The 21,054-nt window shown below is 37.2% G+C and overlaps 1 long non-coding RNA gene across 1 annotated transcript in view; it reads right to left on the bottom strand.

Annotated features, from left to right (window-relative positions):
• LOC110403435 overlaps window positions 259-21,054 on the bottom strand; it is a 95,390-nt gene continuing 74,594 nt past the window's right edge. Inside the window, exon 3 of the long non-coding RNA XR_002441664.1 lies at window positions 259-1,666. This is a non-coding gene — a long non-coding RNA (uncharacterized LOC110403435). The remainder of the gene's footprint in view (window positions 1,667-21,054) is intronic.

Genomic DNA, 21,054 nt, shown 5'->3' on the forward strand with positions numbered 1-21,054 from the left:
CATGCGCATACATAACATCAAGGCCTTTCCCCACACATGCTCTACTGAAAAAAAAAAAAAAAAAGCAATCCTTAGTTCATCCTCATGCTTAGAATTGCAGAACCCTTTACTATGCATCAACATTCCTATACTACAGTTTCAAACAAAATTCTGTACAGAACTTTACACATATATTACTGGTTCCTTCTTCAGTAGTATAAATACTATGTATTTGTAATTAGAACGTATGCACGTCAGAAGAAGAGATAGAGACAATGCTCTTAAATGACATTTATTTTCTTTACTGTATCATTGAGGTTATATCTTGAAGAACTGAGGTATGCTTTAAACCTGATCTCTTTAAAAAGTTAATTCAAGGCATAGGAAAACAATCTGTACAGCTAGCCTTTCCGAGCTTGAATCTGGCTCCTCTGGAAGAGCTTAAAAGTGAAATTATAGTTGTTTCATGAGATGCTAAGTCAGTTCATGTGATCTTAGTCTTGCAATTAGATGCTGTTTCCATCCAGAACTCCAGCAAGGTCAGCAGAGATCCTTACAAGATGTGGTGTACTTCAATTTTTTATTTATTTTTTTTTTAACTAATAGGCAAAATATCATTTGGAATCTTCTGTCCTGTGGCACTCTGATAGCACAAACCCACCTCTTCTGGATACTGGAAAATTGTCCTCTCACTGGAGGATTCAGGAAAGTTTTCAGAGTTGCCAGAGGTGTTACAGGGTGCAGCTCCCAGCCAGTAACAAGGGGAATGCCAGACTTTCACTTGTCTTCTCTTTAGCTATTCAGATTTATTTATTTTTACAAATCAGAGAAACTCCATGAAAACTGACAGCCAGGGTACTTTCACAGGCCCAAAGGATTTAAGCTCCTTGCTCTTCCTCATGTTCACAGCAGAAATTCCTTATGAAAGTGTAGCACTGTCCAACACAAGTAAGGGGAATGTTTTCTGATCTGTTCTGTTCGATGCTGCAAGCCCCAGATGGATTGCTGATTCAACCCATGTACCTCTCCAAATTGAGAGGGTACGGATGGGTGTTTTTGGCATCCTTTTCCTGCTGGAGTTAATACCTCTCCCACACAGCGGTTCAACAGCTCTTTGGTGTATGAGCCTCTTCACCATCTGATATCCAAAAACCGATGTTAAATACTTTGCAGCTGTATAGTGTCGCTGCAGTTTGGAGTACCAGACTGTTTTGTCGTTGCTCCTATCCATTCAAAAGCAAGACTGCATCTCTCTAAGTGTTCTTCATCCCTTCCCTTCCACTGTTTGAAATGCCTTGGCAGGTCCCCCACTAACAGAGATACATTTCTCATCTCAGTTAGCATGCCATTTTCTTCTCATTTTCATTAGATTCCCTTGATGGATTCTTACCCAAGATAAGTGGGTTTTCTAGTTGCTTCTGCTGGCTCTGTTGCTATTTCAGTAGCACAGACTCATGGCTACCCAGAATATTTTGCAGAAAACAGGACTGCTGCCATAAGGAATTCACAGTGTGTACACTCACAAAAGTAAAGCTTTCTAACTTGTCTGCTGTTAGACAGGGTAATGGGTGGGAGGAGATTCAAGATGAAACGGCTTCCAGCACTGTTCTTTACTTCCCCTCATTAGGATTCCATATTTGTCCTTCACTTTTTTGTTGTCTTCCGTAATGTAAATCATCCAAACCCACTTTGAGAAAAAAAACAAAATGTGCCATGATAATCATTATCTTAATTTGTACTTGCAACCACTTTAAAATATACATTTTGGCTCAGATTCGCAAGGCTTTCTTAGCCTTCTTTATCGACTTCCTGACTTTGGATCATTTAGAATTCATATTTTCAAACTATTTCTTGTAACCAAGGTGACATTGTTTGAGAAGCCAAGCTGTACTGAACTACACACATAATGGACTATGTGATGTGTTTAATGCCCTTTACTTCAAAGATAGATCTCAAAATTACATAATTGCTACTAGTCGTCGTGAAAATCTGCATCCCTGCCAAGGAACAAAAGTAAATCCTAAACTCCAAGTTCAGCTGACCCTGTTGGAAAGTAGAACTTATTCAACTCAATCTTAGAATAAGATAACATTTTCAAAAGGAAACTATATTCAAAACCTTTTGTACCAAGGTACTACTTTGCCAGCAAAATTCTATTAAGAAAAATAATTTTATCTAAGTCAGAAAGTATTTGTCTCCAGAAACAGAGAACTAGACTTGAGTAATTCAGTATATGTGAGCGTGTTATTTATGATATCTACAGTAACAGCAAAGTGCAGTAGCATTACCTTTAGTGGGATAATAAGCAGAAAATTATATTCTAAGAGAACTTGGTTTAGTAAACATGAACTATTTGTTATTTGGCAATAACTTGCATTGAAATTGTCTGTTTACGTAAATGAAAGCACACAATTCATTTCACATTTTTCAATATTTTAAATATAGGTTTTTTTTTCATTTACATAACATGGTAAAAGGATTTTAAAGGGCATATTTAAATGTTATAAAACCGAGTAGCCCATTTGATTGGTTAGTACATTCACAGCAACATTAAATAATTACCAGAGCTCAGACAGATGAATGCCAAATGAAAAAATGCTTTTTTTTTTTTTTTTTTTAAACTTCTACCAACTTGACCATGCCCTTTTCTCCACTGCAAAAAAGTATGCAATCTTATCCATGTCTGGGAGGGCTGGAGGAGGACATGAGATATGTACAGTCCAAACTCTGGTTAAAATATGAGTTTGGGCTTGCTTAGTCATTACATTGGTTTTGCTCTCTTGTATGCCACGTCAATCATTCCAGCATCTGTGGACTTATACGTCGTACATGTAGCAAATTAGTTTTCTTCTAATCAATTTTTTCCTTTTTCCCTTTTCTACTCTCATTTAACATCTTCTACTCTCATCCATCTTTCATGGAAATTTATTTTTCCACTCCTCATGTTACCTCCCTTACTAGTTCTTTCTGCAGCAGCTTAAAAGGTGATTATTTCTCTGAGCCCTGAAATGAACAGTATGATCACAGGATCTTCATTTCTTAGTCAGCTATTTGGCGAAATGTTGTTCAGAGAATTGGATTCCTTACACCCCCAAAATATTCACTTTAACATAAAGTCAAAGCAGCCAGCAGATAGAGACAGAAAAATACATTTAAACGAATAGTTTAGTAGTTATTCTGGAAAATATGTAAGTATCAAGAGTCCACAGTGTATCTACAACTTGAGCTCACTTCAGCAGATGAAACCATGAGCTAAGTGCCACTCTTTCAGCTTGGATATATGAAAGATAAAATGAAAATGTAGCGACCGAGAATACAAGAATCTGCACTTTTCTGCAGATTTACAGGATGAAACCCCAGCCCAAGTGAAACACATGCAGCTTTATTGCAGGTTTTTATGAAGACAATATTCTTCTTAACCTTCAGCCTCATACCACTCAAGAGCATGAAACGGATTTTCCACATATAAGTCTTGGTCTGACTTTGATTATACACATACATTTTAAAACACCATCCTACTTTGAAAAGACTGTCAGCTTTATTCCAAAGTACAAGACTCATGCTGTGGAATATGACCGCAAAGGAGAAGGAAGGAAATCAGAAGCAGAAGAGAGTGTTTGGCATTAAATTTCAACATCTAAATATCTGTTACATCCAAAGGAATTTAACATTTATTCTTAAAGAAATCTTGGTTTTTCAACCCTGTTTCACTTTTCCCACCTGGGCAAAGTGAAAAGCAGCAAGAGATCAATTAGCAGTGTTTTAGCTACTTCACTGCTTTCCTAAATCTTGCAGATGTGATACACAATGTGGAGAAGAACTCAGGCTGCTGTACTTTCATCAGGTTGCAGACCCATCTATCCAGATCCTAACATTTCCATAGTAGTCCTTGAAAATCAATGGAGCTACATATGGACAAATAAGAAAAAAAGGAAGCAAAGACATCAGTATCACTCTTTGCTCTGCAGTATTTCAAGCTTCTGTGACATTTTAAGATTTTTCAGGTGAGTACATCATACAATAGCACTTTTTATATCCAGATTTTTAAAACTACAAAACCAAGCTTTTAGAGACTCTAAAATATGGCATTCTTGCTAACACCTTCAGAAAGTTAACATCTACATAAAACATACTCTATAGACTATTTCATATTAGGAAATAATCCAGTTTAATCCAAAACAGAGAAACATTTACATAATTAACTGAAATATTCCTACATTAAATTTAATAAACTCACTAGGAATGACAGAAAACATTTTGTTGCCCATTCCTTATGAGTTTCTCTCAACTCAGAGAAATTCACTTCACTTCTTTGTCAATAGAATGATTTAAGTCTGGACAAATCAAAAATCAGAGTAATAGATACTGTATAAAACTAGTGCAAATGAAAGAATCACTGACCTGTTCAACAAACAATACTAACATATTTTATCCATCATTTACTTATTTATATAGCTACTATCTAAATAAATACTACAATCTTTTTTGTACATTCAAACCTGAAAGAACACTTTCAGAGATTTTCAGTGCATTTTGCTTTCTGACCATCTCCATCAGGGAAGAACTGGGATACACTTATGTCCCTACTGAACCATACTGCATGTTAAGCAATATTCTACTTCCTTAAGAAAAACCCTAAATTTAGTCCTCTTCTTTACCATATTGAAATAAACTTTTTGCCTATCACACTCTAATTATTCCATACCAGTTTAAATGGAAGTAATGTATCAGTGAAAAAGGCTTGGAAGCTTCAAAGTATGCTTACTTCAAAGGCAGTGCTATTTGGTATAATGGTGTCACAGCATTTTGAGGCAGCACAGTTCTAGTCAGCAGTCTAAGTCATCCGATACCAGACATAATTATTTTATTACAACAACATTAGTTTGAAATACTTCTTTCTTTAGTCTTCCAAATTCTTTCAACTTCTAATTCTTTCATGGCTCACCCCGAGGCTTGCCTGCATATCAAGTCTCTCAAAGAGAAAAAAGCATCTAATGTATTAACTCCCACATGGCCACTGCTTAATACCTCTGCTGAACCTGTCCATTGCTGTAATACAGTAGAGACAAGCGATCCATGGAAAAATGCAAGCAACATCTATACACAAGAGACATCATAAAGCACATTCAGTTACCCCATATGCTTATTTAACTATTAAAACGTAATTCGCAGCAGTTATTACAAGAGGGTTTCAGGGAAGAACACAATAATCAGTCACTGATGAAGTCTTTCTGGGCCTGCTAGGTTCATATTTAGTGCCCAAGGCTGACTCCTGAAGGTTTCCAGCGTGCTCTTTTCTTCCTTTACAGTCTCATCTTTTCAGCACATTGCCTAAGGCAAATATTGTTCATTTTGCTGATTCATCATCGCTTAGATCTGGGGATAAAAGACTGGGGGGCGGGTGGGAAAACAGGGAGGAAAGCTTTCATACGTATTTTTATATTTTTGACTCACTGCTGATCAGTAATTTCACATAAAATAGTGTGAATCCTCATCAGGTCCAGATCTGTTCCAGCTTTTACAAAAGGGACTGGAAGCCCTAATCCTCCTCCTCTTTATTTTGTAATTGCTCTATGGACATGCTTCTGCTCCCAGAGGGACACACTCAGCACATTGAGAAGAAGCAGATTCAAAGGAAAAAGGAGGACACAGTGATAAGAGGGCATTAGCTGTGGCAGGAGCAGCAAGGGAATAAGGAAACAGCATGCGCTTGGGCCTATCATGTCTGACACCAGCCAGGAGGAGGCCTTTTCCCAGCCAAAGAGGGCTCTGCCTACACAACAGACACGGGTGATACTCAGCACCAGGCCACTCTGTTTTCCTGGCACCTTAGCTCCAAACAAGTCTGCCAACTCCTGCAATAGACCATTCCTCAATTTGGCCATTTTAAACTAAAATACGTGTAAACATGTTGCATGCATCTCTCAGTAAGAACGCCTAAGAACAACTACAGAGCAATCAGGATATGCCCATGCAGAGCTAAACAAAATAAAACAGAGAAACCTCCTGTGATGTAGCATTAAGTGATTTTGGTATTCACTACGGATCTGTTTGCTGTATAAATGAGGATATCCTCCTCTTCAAGACAGTCAGTTATCTCTTGGGAGGAAAAGGGTTAGCAGAATAAAAAAATAAGGGTATTTTTTCCATATCTGAACTTCAGATTTTGAATTTCTATTCTAACTTCTCCTTTATCTCCGCATTTCTTTGTGAGAGGTGAAACAAATCGCTCTGGGGAACAGCGTTTCTGGAAAAGTTCATTTATTTGTTTGTTTTTATTTTGCCAAGTCCTGTGAATCATAATGAAACCCTGACTGAAACTACAGTGGAGATTTAGCTAGATCAGCTTTTCAGCTCTAAGAGAAGAATTTGACCCACAGAGCACAGAGTAGAAAGGAGGCAGGCTGGGCCAAGGAAGTAAAATTAGCCACACTGAGTTATGCTCTGTGCAGAGCCAAGCTAATGTTACCAGCTGATATCTGTATAATCCTGACATAAGAAGCTTGTTGATCAAATAGAGGAGATAAACATACAGCCTTTTCATCAAAGGGTGCTGAGCTCCCTGGTTGGCTCTCTGTTCTACAACTCCCTGTTCGGTAGCTTTGAACACTGGCTCACAGCACTGTCTATGAAGTTAATTGAAGAATAGAAACCACAAAGCCAAAGTTTCTTAAGAATACTCATAAAGTTAATTGGCATAATCCACTCAAACAGGAAGGACTGAGGGAAAAAAAAACTGGAAAGAAATAAAAAGGAAAGCAAAGAGATTGGGAAAGGGGGTAAATAAGAGCAATTGTTGCTGAATTCATACGGTACAGAAGCAAAACACTTTCCCTCAGAATTAACAGGTACCAGCTGTATATTACATTGCTATTTATGAACTGGGACTGCATTAGCTCTAGTTAAATGCTAAAGTCCTGAAACATATGGATGCAGTTGGGATCTCAAGAAGGCCTAGAGGGTGTGTCAGAATCTCTTATCCTTCCTGTCTGTGTAACACTTGTCTCATGTCCTTCTAAAGCCTTTAAACTCCTCCTTCCAAGCAATACCCAGATACTGTGGCTCGCTTTGGGGAATGCAGAATAGAGTCACTTTCAGAATTCAGATTGTCTGTTGTGGGATGACTCTGCCATGCAATTCAGGATAATTTTTTCAGACACATTAAGCATTAAAAAATCAGCAGCTATAAAGTAGAACTGGGTTAAGATACCACTCGTATCAAGTGAATAAAAGAAAACTACAAGTTTGTAATTTGAAGTGTTTAAGCACATCAGAAAGGCTTAAATATGAACTTAAGCATCTTCAAAATTTTAGTGAAAAATAACATAACATTAAATTCCGGGAAAAAGAATCACCAATTGCTATATTGAAATGCTAATATGTTATTCTTTTGTCATTCCACTACTGAAGAAAATTTGTTTGAATGTGCCTTGGCTCAGTGTGCCTGGGCTACTTTTGTAATAGCAGAACAACTGGAGCACAGCAATATCACATTTTAGCCATAGCCACACTGCACACATTTGGGAGAAAACATCAGCAATGCCACCCGTTACCTGATGCATGTGACAAGCTAGCAAAATCTTTTGAACCTTATAGAGGAAAAGTGAATGCATGAACCACTGGAAAACCAAGCATAAGAATCTATATTTACATTTAGAAGAAAAAGAGACCACTAGAGATCATCATGCTCTCCTTTGTATTAGAAGTGAAAGAAATTGGCCTCATCTGCACATGACACCATCTAGAACTAAAGCTGCTGTACATGGAACGAAATGTTTTAAATGGAGAAGTGTGGGGAGTCAATTTTCTCCATAAATAAACTGTGGAAAAAATATTTAGCTAAAAAGAGAAATCGAAACAATGTAAAAGCAGTTTTTCTCCATAATCATAAATACTGCAGCCTCTCTGCTGTCACATAGCCCTTCTACATTACAGAACTACGAACTGTGTCATGAACAATACTTCGATTCCACACATTATTCTATTAGCAACCATGTTTTCCCTAGTATAACAGAACAAAACATAAATAGGTTTTTCCATTAGGGTGTAGTTTATAGACAGAACAGGACTTGCCTATCTGCTGAAACCAAACAGTCACAGTGGAGAAACTAAGATGGACAGATTCATTCAACTAAATTAGGAATTATAAAGGTATTGATCCTGTTGTGTTAAATTTACTAATTATGAAGTAAATCTTGTCCAAAATCATTGGCTTTGGCCTTACCAGATAGCTGCAAGTGCTACAAGGGGCTGAGACTGAACATTAACATGCTGCTGAAAGATTACCCTCACTCATAAGGGACTTGATACCAAACTGTCATTTCAACCTGTCTAAATAGATTTTCAGGCAAAATTCAAGTAGACACACTGTCAGAAAATTTACTTCAGATAAGACTGAACCTGGGTTGGCTTTTGCTGTTAGCTATCATCTTAATAGGAAGTAGCAAATCTCCAAAAAAAATGCTTGAGTTTAACACTGGGACTACATCCACGCTCAGTAGGCGAATAACACAACCCTCATACATTTTTTTCTCCTCTTGATTCCACTGAATTAAGCACCAGTTTAAGTTATAAGCTGCCACTAAACCATCATATTAAAGAGGGACAAATCAGAAATAGTTGAACAGAGAAATATCAGATTTGAAAACAAAATTTATAAAAGAAATGTTTCTATGTTACATACAATCAGAGAGACACTAGTAAAAAGCACACAGGGGAGCAGTTCAGAATAGATTCAATTCAGCTTTGAGAAAAAAGAATGGACCACTCACCCCAAGGCAGTTCTTCTCATCTAAGGAAAGTCTTTAAAAATGCATATAAAGTTACGGCTGTATGGATACTCCCAAGAAATAGAACTTTATTGTATTATGAATAAAGATATGAAGGAACATCTGAATTGTTTTTTTAAGCCATAATTCACATATCTGAAAGTTTGCAGGTAGAGGTATAAGACTAGTAAGAAATATTTTTCAAATGCTCCTTTCAGAAGAGATAATCTCCTGTTTTGTAGCCTAGCAGCCTCAAGCAAACAAACTGCTACATTTTCCAAGTAAAATTATTTATTATGAAACAGTTGTTGCTAATACACTGTTAATATATGGCATAAAGCAACCAACACATCAAAGCAGATACTAGTAAGCAGCATGGTAATGAGAAAGTCACAGTACCATGGGCTGTGACAAAAGCAAGGCAAGAAATCAGAACCATCAGAGATGCCTTTTGAACCTAATTTAGCCACTGTTCTTTTGATTAAATAGGCATCAAAGATCTGCTGATTTCACTGTCTCAACTTCAGATGTTTGGGGAGCACTCTACTGATAGGAATATTCTTCATGCCTGAACTGTTGGGCAACTAAAACTACGTTAATAGAGACCAAGATATATGTACCTTAATACAAATTCATACATGTATGAACATACATACATTCCTGTAATATATTCTAGTGTATTATACTAAGGTAAAGTTAACTGCTCTACAGCATCAATCATTTTCGAAGCAATTAAAGAAAGCAAAACCATAAACTGATATGAGGTTTTAGGCCTAGATAGAATGTATTTCCTGAGATAGTATCCAAAGCTGTGAAAATGGATATCTTGGAGGAATCAAACATATGTCCACTACGATAAAAAAAAAATTTCCTTTAGATAATTCATAAACAGAAGAATACATAGGAATAGTTCAGTAAAGATTCATGTGAAAAAGTATTAGCATGAGGTTGTTCCTAAAAAAGCCATAGTATTCCTTATTTCATGTGGTTCCATAGCATTTCAACAATCTTCAAAAAAAAAAAAAAAAAGCCTCAAGAATCAAATACATAAACTTTCTACCAACTCTTCAGTTCTCTTAATACGCTAAGCATTTATTTTGTCTGCGTACTCTCATGAGCACCACATTACTACTTCTGTATTTTTTCATGTAGATCAGCATGAGCTAGCAATTACAAGCTCAGAGCTCATTTTCTAAGCCAGACTAGAAGACACTTTGGGAATCGTATGAAGATTAATTCTATCCTCAAAAATCACGTTTACATGCAATTTACTGGCCCTGGGGAATATGGGAATATATTTTTGCACGTGTGGCAACATGAATAACTGATTTATTCCAGAGCATTATTACTGAAACTTTTTCACTACTAGTAAAAGTAGAATACTCTGTCTACAACAAAACGTCACTACAGAAGTGAGGTCGCAAAAAATTGTATTTGGAGAAAAAGGTTCTTATTCCTGTTTTCTTGCTTCTCATAAAGCTAATTCAAAAGTCAAATAATCCAAAAGTACATAGAACAAAGGTCAAGAAAAAATACCTATGTTTAAGAGAACAGATGAATAAAAAAATTTAAATCACAAGACTATTTTCAGAAAACTTGTTTTTAAAAATACTTCCAGAAGCAATGACATTTCTGCCATTCATTTTGTCACAGAAAACGTGCAGGTTGGCTAAGAAATCTAATAATTCAAGTATTAAACTTACATATTATCTCTCCAAGTAGATTTGAATATTATCTTACAAACTGGCCTATGGCTAAACAAAATGTTCAGACAATGAAAACCACTTGTAATGGGAAAAAGAGAGCAATTCTAACTTCTGAGAAGATTACACAAGAACATCTGCTGTGACACCAACATTTTATTCCTCTGACCACCTATGAATATTAACTTGCCAAAGGCATAACACTCTTGTGCTTATAAACATATTTTCCAGCACAAAACACCAACTGGATATAAGCATTAAGCATTGCACCATACTTTCATCGAAACAAATGGTTACACTTCTTTCTGGTACACTTATATAACTGCTTTGTAAAGCAACTGTGCCACAAACAAATTTCCGCATAAGTCTATGCAAAGCTGTTCTATTCAGTTCTATCATAAGTTCCCTGAGCAAAAAAATGTCTCACATTAAAGGCTCAAGGATTGGTTTTCGCAGGTAAATAGTCCAGATATACTAAACAGACCTCTGGCTGCAGATCACTCCTTTCACACTAAGACTAAACAAACAACAACATGGTGTCAGAAGAAAATAAAAATAAAGAGCAAATCCAAAAGGCTAAATAGCAGAGTTTGAATGCTATATTGTGACATCTCTGGAAGGAGAGATTATTGACTTCAAAAGAGCAATGCGTTTCTTTCCCTGGTCACTTTTATTTATTATTATATTACTTTTCCCTGAGTTGTAAACTACCAAAAAGCAGAAGTAAGCTATGATGCATATGGCTCATTTCCATGCTGCTTATCTTCTCTTTGGAAGAGTTAAAAACCCTGATAGTTTTCTAATTAGACACATGCCCTTTTTGATGTGATATATCACACCAGATCAAAGTAATGATGATCACCTTGTTGCTGATTTAATGAGAACCCAATTTATGGCACTTTACAGTTTGCAAGCTTTTTTTTTTTTTTTTTCCTGGAGACAGTTGAATTTAATAAAAAAAAAGCCATTTCTTTCTTAACCTACTCATTTCAAGGTAAGTCAACATACTTTAAGGCAATTGAGAAAACTGCTCGATTTAAATGTCTGTGAAGTTATTACAGACTCACAGTATTGTTTCTTTAAGGGTATGAGGCGGACCTGGCTAATCTGCTAATGCATGCATACATTAATTTAATATACTACTCTCCTAACCTATTTTCTGAAGCAACAACGGGGAGCAAATGAAAAGGTACACATTTAAACTACACATGGCAAGTAATGCTCAAGGCAATTTTTGAAAGTGCTTGAAGATTTTGAGATGACATGAGAAAAGCTAGTCTTGCTGCAGGAAAACCCATAGGAGAATGAATATTTCCAGCTCCACATGATGAATCCTGAAGTGCTTCAGAAAAATTGGGAATGAAGAGATGAGAACTGTATTTTCAGTATTTACATTATGTTCTATAAATAACACTGCTCTGTGTTCTCTATTTCAGCAGTGATTTAGCTACCTGAACTACATATAAAAGATTTATTTGGATTTTCAAATGAGTAGGTTGGCTCAGTTTGTACTAATAAGATTATATTCTTATCATGCACTCTAAAGAATGTTTCCTGGCAATAACAGATTTGCAGTGTGGGCTATATTACTGCAAACTGTACTGGTTTTAGGGCCCAGCAATTGCAAGGAGTAGCAGGTCATCACATTTCAGACACCTGCTCTTGAAGGTTATCCTTAAATAAATGGAATTACTCACTAGCACGCCAGGGATGTCAAAAACTTGCTTACATCATTAGATACAAAAGAATCCTTCCAAAATTGGGAAATAAATGATGCATATCAGCTGGCTCTACAGAGTACACACATGCAAACATCCATATCATGCAAGCGTGTCACTGAGAATGTTCTTTCAATACAGAGCAGGCTGTTTTCTTAAAAAGCTCTTGCAAGCCCCTTGAGGGATTAACTATTCCAAAATTAGAATTTCCTTTGAAGTCTGACTTAAAGTTTTTTTGTTTTTTTTTCTTTGAACAAAAACAACCATGCTGTAGATTGACAGCTTTCACAACTTCAGAGTTACAGGTGTGTGGAGACTTGATATCTGCAGAAATGGGATCAGGAAGACTGACTTCTGTTGTTGTTCTTCAAAACAGGTTTTTAGATTTGACTAAATACACATCCTGTGGTATTTATATTTTCAAAACTTAAAAAGAATTACCGTCTGTGCAGAAAAAGCTTGGCAATGCACAAGGTGGCCAGTGCAGCAAAATGAAAAACTCATGCATGCATGTGTTTTACTTGTTCTCAATTTGCTGTTTAAATTCAGTTACCCTAAAGGCAGAAAATCCAAATACTAGAAGTATATTATCCACTTACTTGTGTTTATTGTACTTCTCAGCAACTTAAAAACTGAATAACTATGTTTTCAACCTTTATTTACCTTCAAACATCCTGTGCTTCCAATTTCCCTCTCAGCTGACTGTTTTTAACACTCTTAAATGGTCAAAGCAAGTAAATTTTGTCATAACTGGAGTGAAGTGCTGGCTGCAGACAATCCACTTAACATGGAATGCAAGACCACTTTCTCCAAATATATCTTTAATTCTTTTCAGATGGTATATCTAACAGAATTCCTCATCCTTTGCTAAGCAACATACAAATGTAAATTCAAATTATTATGTCTGAGACTAGTCAGATCTGAGACTCTCAGTTTTAGGTGCTGCACAAATATACTACAAAAAGCAGACAACATTGCTCATCTTTGGAACTTTTAATTGATTTTCCTCTGCCCTTCTGAAGCTGCTCTTCTAAATCCTTTCTTCTAAACAGAATTTCTTCATAATGTCTAAAAGTTAAAGAGTGTGTTTAGAATAAAATAGTTCAGCCAAAAAGGACCTACAAAAATCAAGTCCAACTGCCTGACTGCTTCAGATCTAACCAAAAACTAAAACATATTATTAAGAGTATTATCCAAATGCCTCTTGAACGCTCACATGCATAGAGCATCAAACACCTAGGAAGTCCGTTCCAGTGTTTGACCACCCTCATGGTAAAGAAATTATTCCTAATATCCAGTCTGAACCTCCTCTACTGCATCTTTGGACCATTCCTGTGCTTCATATCATTGTTTACAAGGGAGAAGAGACAGGCACCTCTCTTCCCACTTCCTCTCCTCAGGAAGTTGCAGAGAGCAATGAGGTTACCTATCAGTCTCCTTTTCTTCAAACTAGATAACCCAAGCGTCCTCAGCCTTTCCTCAGAGGAGTGGAGAATGCATGAAAAATGTGTTCTCCCTAGAAGTTTTCTGACAGGTATATGAATGGTTGAGCTACTTGGAAAGGTCCAAACAGCCATATCACAGTGGCAATATTTTGGTGTCTGTTAACTCAGCATGAGATAACTGGGGTTACCTCAAGTTCATCCACCTAGCACTTTTTGTGCTACCTGTATTGGATTTGGCAGGTGAAAAGGCAAGAGATTTTCAGGAAGTTAACCAATTGCAGTTCAGTTTAATCTTCCTTTTTTTTTCCTACTATTTTTAACAATGCATGCTTTGTACCTTAAAATTAAATAGGTTGCCTCAAGGAACAAACAGTTGCCTGAGTACTGGAACTAGTGAAGCCGCTTCCAATAGATTTGAGCATTCTGATCGATTGCCTTTTTAAACTGAATTATATCCATTTTTTCTGATGCTTTCATGAATCTATAGTATTTTAATGGAAACATATGAGCTGCCAAGATCAGCTATAGAAATAAGGTGACAACATCAAAAATTATTAGGGGAAAAACTCTGAAACATTCATTCTGTGCTTCTTTGTCAAGTACATTTGAAATAGATCACGGAGCCAAGCAGCCTGGATGTCTGCTTCTGCTTTTACCATGCTCTTGAATTTTTAAAACTTGCCTTTCATGACTCCAATATAAAGAATACCACATTTTTTGCCAAGATACAGTTCTCAGCTCTGTAACCAATCACCTCAGAACAGCATCAAGTCCTCCAGTCAACTAAGGAAGACAACATATATCCTCAGGAGATTGTTGCCTTTTCCACTTCAGAAAGCTCCTCCCTGCAGGCTTGACACCCTGGGGACATTACCAGGCAGCCTGTAGTCCCAAGAGGATTCCTGAAGGCAATTCTGCAGACTTTCCTAAGCTTCACTGGCTGCCATAACAATCTCTCAGTTGAGTTCTTTTGTAATCCTTGCTCAACTACTCCATGCTACCTAGAGTTTCCTTCAAATTTTCTGATTTATGCAGTTTTTACAGACTGTTCTGATACTCAGTGCTCCAAACAGACTCAGCAGTACACAGGCTGCTTTTGAGATTTGGTGTCCCTGAGATGCCAGAAAGCATCCTCGTCAAGAATTATACCACTCTTGTCTCTGTCTAGGTTTTTTTAAACCTTGCTGTTGGCCTTATTGAACTTCAGGAGGTTCACATGGGCCCACCTCTCAAGCCTGTCCAGGTCCCTCTGGATGGCACCCCTTCCCTCTAGTTAAAGTAGTTAATAGTTACAAGTCCTACAAGAAAAAACTTTAGTAATAGCCATACAGGATTGTTCTGTCTCAGCCTGTTGGCTGGTTGTTACATTGAGGTGAATAGCTACGTATGGATTGAGAAAGCAATGCATTGCTTTGTTTTGAAGTGGTTTTTCTTTTATGTACACATTATTCTGGACATAGCATGGAAGAAGAGCATCTTCCAGGTGATTCAGAAGGTTCAAGGAGCATTTTCAATTCATTTAAGAATCCTCCTTTTCCATCTTACAACATATTGTGAGGTATCTTAGGTGAAAGGGAAAAATCAAATGCTTATTTTCTCAGATTGTGCACAGAGAGAAAGTCATGTCAAAAGGAAATTCATTTCAATTCAATTTCAAATACTTGAGCAAGGGGTTGGCTTGGTCTCCCACATAAGCAAATTCACAGAAAGTCTTCTAGTACTTTTATCTTTCCTGAGCCACAGTCTCAGATCATTTTTCCCTTCTCCTACTCCTAGTAACTGCGGGATAATCTAACTTTTACCTTGTGTCTTCAGGACACTCAGTTTCACCCCTAAAATAAAATACAGTAACTGGTTCTTTCTCTGGCACTTTGGTTTCCTGGACCACTGTCAGTTCTACTGTTTCCACAGACCTATTTTACAAGGTTTTGATAACACTATTTCTTCCATATAGCTGTAAACTACTCAGCTATTCCGATCAAACAAACAAACAGGCTCACTACCACTCCTCAGTCTTTTGATTCCCACTACACTGCCTCTTTTTGTATTTTCTGAAGACCCTTCTTTCTCTTACCTTCTTTTGAGGCCAAATACAGCCATTTGACACATGCTTATAACCCTCACTGATTTATAATAGGAGAGAGCACTGCTTGAGCAGAGCAACTTCCATGACCTTTTTGTACTTCATTTGTATTTGATGAATAGTTCTGACAAAGTGCTTATTTGCTTCGTGTTTGCAGTACAGTAAATATACTTCCAGGAAAAAATACTACTTAATTTGTTGTTAATGTTCAGTTGGACTTGAGTTTAACAATTTGAAATTATCTTCTTAACTATATATTCCTTTTTTTTTTTTAATGGAAAAAACAAAAATTCAGAAGAAAATCAATAGTTTCAAGAAAAAAAAATGGAGCCAGGCATCTCTCATTTTGTAAACCAAAAGTTTTCATGTACCTCCTAAAGAGAATTAGAAAAGATTGACACCAGCTTTTCACTATGAGCAAATAAACGACTGAAAGCAATTCAGTAAATTTAGTACTAATTGTCCATGGAACAGATTAAATTGGGCTTATACAGTGGCAGGAATTGCTGTGGGAGGAGAAAAGCTTTTCTTCAGATATTCTGACAAGAAACTTATTACAAAAAAGAAAACTACCAGCAGGAGATAAAGTGATATGTTTTTCTGAGAATCTTTATCGGTATTCAGCGAAGAACAACTTCAGATCACAATAAATAACTACCTGCTAGGTAGAGGTCCTGAGGTTAACATAAAATTGAAAGTGTGAACCAGAGGTAAAATTAAAGTTTCCGTTATTCTTAACTTATTAATAATCTTGGCTGCACATTTTTACAAAACAATAGTATTACCACAGTCACACATTTGTTAGACACTGCATGGCAAATATATATACGTTATGTTGTTGAGTGTGCAACCCATCATCTACAGGAGAGAGATCAAAGTCAAGAATGCTATTCCTCATCTTGAACATGAAAGAGCTTACTAAAAAAGCATAATGGTTTGCCTTGTTTTACGCTTTCCCACTGAAGCATTGTAGAAAGTACATAGAACATTAAAGGTGCTATGTTAATTTGACAAATTCTACTGATGATCAGAAGAAGGAAAGTAGATCCCTTTGAGCTAGTTCTTGGAACAAACAAAAAAAGCCTATGATCCACACTCAGAGAAAAAGCAGTAAGGCATTCATCTTGCGCCCCAATCCCTACACTAAGGCAGAGCAACGAACCAACCATTTGCAGAAAGAAGATAAAAAGATCTTCAATAACCTATGGCCCATATTCTATAGTTTATAATATGATCAATTGCTTGTAAAATATTTGGCTTGCAGAACAAATATAGGTAATTGCAGTTGTATAGTTTTTTACTTCATTTATCTAGACTGAAATTCTGAGAGAATAAACAGTGAAATACAATAGCTCTAGAACTTCTGTATTTCTTCCTAAACTGTAAATCTCTTCATTCTCAGGAACGAGAAGGAAAATGAGGAAAAAAAATCTGTTTCTGAAGTTAGCTCTAACTGCAAGACATTTATTAAAACAGGGCAGATGTAGGCATGAATTTTAAACTTATCTCTAACTCTGAGGTCAGAAAAATTGACTTTATCCTTCCTCTATTCATCACTAGGTCCCTCATCAAATGCTTTTAGAAATCAAAGTAAATTTAAATAAACAGATCAGCAATTTCCTAATAGGCAAGCTTTAGTTCCATGAGAGGAATATAGTTTTCCATCTCATTACCATAAGAGAGTCAAATTTCAAAATTTGAATAGTACTCAACATCTTAGAACAATTTCTTCCAAAATTTTGCACTGCTTTGCAAGGAACTAAGTTTCATATTTCCGTTTTATGGACAGGCAAAGTGAATCTCCCAGTTTAAGTACTTTTTTTCCTGAGGTCTAAAAATATAAAATCACAGTATTCTTCTGAACTTTATTTATTCATTTTATCTGCTTTGGGCTGCATACTTTTTGCAGTACAGGACAAGCATATAGAAGAGTCATCTGTGGGAATGAAGTGATGTGTTTCTGGCTCAGACTCTGTGACAACACTGTATGGAACTGTAACCTGCTGAATTCTCGCTCTCTGATTGGTTAAGAGACAGTCTTGCAGCTAACTGATGACTAGCGAAACAGAACAGAAACAATCTTGTGAAGGCCTCAGAACAAACACTCTACTGGTACACTTGTGAAAGTTGCAGAGCAAACATGTTGTGCCCAAGCGCAATGGAGAAGCTGGGAGTTGGTGATCTTGCTTAAGGTGGTCTCAGGTCCCCCTCCCCAGCCACAATCACCATGCAAAGGGAGAAGCACAGCCAGTACAGCATGCACACAGCTCATGATACCGGACAGTCTGCCTGGTGACAGCTCCTGGTCCAAATGGAAGGGACCACCATACAGCATAAAAAGCATTGCCAACCTCACAGCAGGCAGCACACACCCCACCACATCCTCAACCACTCCAGAAGAAGAAGAGGGAGTAGGACAGACCTTGAGAACTTTATGGGAGCTGCAGTGATGACTTGCTTTTCTTTCCTTTTTCCTCTGTTTCCTTTTCTTCACTTTTCTTTTTCTTCTCTTGCTCCCTCATCTTTTAATAAATAAAGGCATGCTCTTAATCAAAACCTTGACTCCACTCCAAGTCTTAATTTGGAGGGATTGGGATCAATATGATAAACTGCAAGCCACTTCGGCTTGCAACACCATCATTCTAACAGTGGTCTAAAAACTACTTCTCATGATACTTACGCAAACTCACATACACCACACTTCCAACATAAATCAGGCAAGATCCTGCCCTCCCTCCTCTGTGTTGTTTCTCTGCCAGTGTCCCAACACAGACCAAGAGATCAGTGGTCTAACTAACCTGCCATCATTCAAGTGTGACATCTGCCAGGACCCTGACTACTTCTGGTCATTTAAAATCCTGTAATATTTTTTTAATTAACTCCAGGGTCCTAGCCAAATCCCATTTTTGCTAATTATGTTCAGTCTGCCTAACATGCCCCCTGTAGTTTTAATCTAAATAGGTTATTCTTCACTTTTCTGCCCAAAGATTTATGTAGCTATCTTGTGCAAAACAGTGTTTAAGGTTTTTAAGAGGGGAAGTCATTGTAGGTCAGACAGAATTGTATCACTGTATTTTGACTTTGTGTTCAAACCTTTTAACACAACTTCTCTTTAAAAAAAGCCAGTATGGGAAGTCATACAGTTTCCCGATAATAAAGATTGAGTATCTACAAAAGAATCAAAAGGGACAGAATTTTTAAAGAGAGCCTTCAGTTGCAAAACCTCCACTCAGTAACAGCAGGAAAATTAGCTGAATTTTGTCTATAGATTAGTACCGGCCAGGATATGCTCCTCTACTAAAAGCAAAAAAAAAATGTGTCCTCATAATGAACTTTGAAATATTTCGCTACATAAAACAGGCCCAAGCCACTGCTACTTTTAATTGAAGCTTGAAATCACTACATTATTAAACTCCTTTCATGATTCTGTGTCCACTAGTCATCTGTCAAATGGCTTCATTCCCTATAGCACAACAGCCAAGATATTATATCTTTGTGACGAGTTTCATCAGTATAGCTTGGTCATTCGTTGTCTTAGAACAAAATTGTTCAGTCATCCTCACAAACTCCTAAATTTCAGGAAGCTGCATACCTGGCTTTGTTCTGCCTCAGGCTCATTAACCTCCATTTCTATTAATATCAGACCAAAAAAGGCACTGAACTTCTTTTAGATTCTTGCTCTGCATTGAAGGTGATTTTGCAGCTACATGCTTCTGTCTGCTCTGCGTGTCTTACATGCCCCCTAGCACCTGAATGACTTACTCAAAGCATGGCTCGCTAAATCCTCTGCACTGATTTTGCTTACACTGCAGGCATAACCACAGCCTTCTCTAGATGAACAGCACGATTACAGACAAAGGAGATGGTTGGATCTTTCATTATAACCGTAGTAGCTCAGTGAAGCTTATCCTAACTTCATACTATGTCAAAGTCACATCAAAATCAGAATTAAGCACATATAGAAGTGGTTGGGCTAATACCACAGAAAGTGATCAAAAGGAAAAAGGTTATATAATATTTGAAAATCTTGCTAAAATGAAGAAAACCGTGCAGAAAATAGGGGTATGTATCTAACTGTCCACCAGGAATTTTTTTATACCTTTGGGAGACCGGTATGTCTGCCATCATACCGTATTTAGATCATTTATTGCCTTCCTAGTAGACACTATTTAGCACAGCAGTTTGTCTCTCTTGATCACCAAGTGAGCTGTCTTACCTGCTAAAGTACTGTGTCTTTGTAGTGTAAATTCGCACTGTATGATTTACTTCTAAATTCTGTTTCAGAAGAATCCAGGAAATTGTGAACTGTTATGCCGACAGTAGGAAAGTGCTGTATCCTACCAGGATCAATAGGTTTCATTGCTGAAAAGCTATGGCAGCTCTGCCTTGTCTTCACAGGAAACTTCACTTAGATTCATCTTGTTATTTTTAAGTCAAACATGCCCAGGGTTTACAGTTTCTCTAACCCTTGGTTAAGAGGAAGGCATAGTCAAGTACACAGTAAGCTTATTCCTTACTGGCAACCTAAAATTTATGTAATTGAATTTACTCTTTGGTGGTGCTGTAATCTACTTATGAACAATATTGACACATGTTCTCTGACCAAAAAGTATCTTGTCTTCGTGTTCAGCACCCTCAACACCAAACTGCTTGCAGTTTCTGCAGATTTGCTCCTCTGTGGGAGAAACACAATTAAACACAAGAAGCTCCTACCAGCAGACAGCGCTTCGCTCAGAAGTTGTTCGGCACCTGCTGGTCAATAACAAAACCAGACAGTTGCAAAGCCCTACACTGAAGCAGAAAACAAGAAAAGAGAGAATATCAGTATTATATTTTACAACACCAATGGAGGATTTTTAAATCCATGGTAGCCTGATCATCTGGTGATGTTCCAAGCAGCAGTAAGAATGCAGACCCCCAGTGCTAACACAGACTCCCACATGGGACTGCATTCAAGTTTTGGCCTTCTGAGACATTTCCTGCTGTCATCCCCTGCACGGACAGTCAAGTTATTTTAAAGATTACTGTGAGGGAAAATTACAGCTGAAATATACAGGTATGAATCATGGGGATATGCTTCCAAAGAACTGTTCCACTTCTTACAGAGACAGTGCTGGCTGGCACAGAGGTGTGGTGTGATGGCAGCAATCCTGTATATATAGTGTGGATGCATTTTTTTCTCATTAGGTTTAGCCAACCCATGATTGTTTAACCCATAGCAAAGCTGCACTGAAGCCATACTTCCGTAATGTTAGCGTACCTCTGTCTCACTTAAAAGCCAGCAACTTCTCCACTAGCCACAAGTCATAAAGCTGGTATCCCAACACAGTGCTAAAAAAAAATAAACTAAAAGAAAAA

The sequence above is a fragment of the Numida meleagris genome, chromosome 8 (assembly GCF_002078875.1).
Source record: "Numida meleagris isolate 19003 breed g44 Domestic line chromosome 8, NumMel1.0, whole genome shotgun sequence".
NCBI lineage: Eukaryota > Metazoa > Chordata > Aves > Galliformes > Numididae > Numida > Numida meleagris.